This window comes from Acanthisitta chloris, unplaced genomic scaffold (genome assembly GCF_000695815.1).
Source record: "Acanthisitta chloris isolate BGI_N310 unplaced genomic scaffold, ASM69581v1 scaffold22138, whole genome shotgun sequence".
Classification (NCBI taxonomy): domain Eukaryota; kingdom Metazoa; phylum Chordata; class Aves; order Passeriformes; family Acanthisittidae; genus Acanthisitta; species Acanthisitta chloris.
This window is the reverse complement of record NW_008689120.1, coordinates 55,650-55,946: the sequence shown is the minus strand read 5'-3', so window position 1 is coordinate 55,946 and position 297 is coordinate 55,650. Positions and strand designations below refer to the sequence as shown.

Genomic DNA, 297 nt, shown 5'->3' with positions numbered 1-297 from the left:
TTTCCCTCTGAGGAATAAGAGATGGAGACACAAGTGTGCCAACAAATACTTAATGTGACATTTAATAGAGACAGACAGAGTGATTGTGAGAGAAAGAGAACAGAAAGAGGAGCAAAGAGGAAACTGAGGGTTAGGTTTTGAAATCCTCAATGAAGTTGCAACATGAGTTTGGCATGGCTCAGCCCGACGCCTGGACATCCTCACAACTGAAACGCTGCCTTCATCATGGAAAAGCCCATCTGACCTTTCAGAAGAGGCTTCTTGGAGCAGGGGAGAGGTGTAGGTGTGCTACCCAGC

The 297-nt window shown here is 46.5% G+C and overlaps 1 protein-coding gene across 1 annotated transcript in view; it reads left to right on the top strand.

Moving 5' to 3' along the window:
• Positions 1-297, top strand: part of PAPPA (pregnancy-associated plasma protein A, pappalysin 1) — a 179,508-nt gene that overhangs the window by 129,002 nt on the left and 50,209 nt on the right. The window lies entirely within an intron of this gene.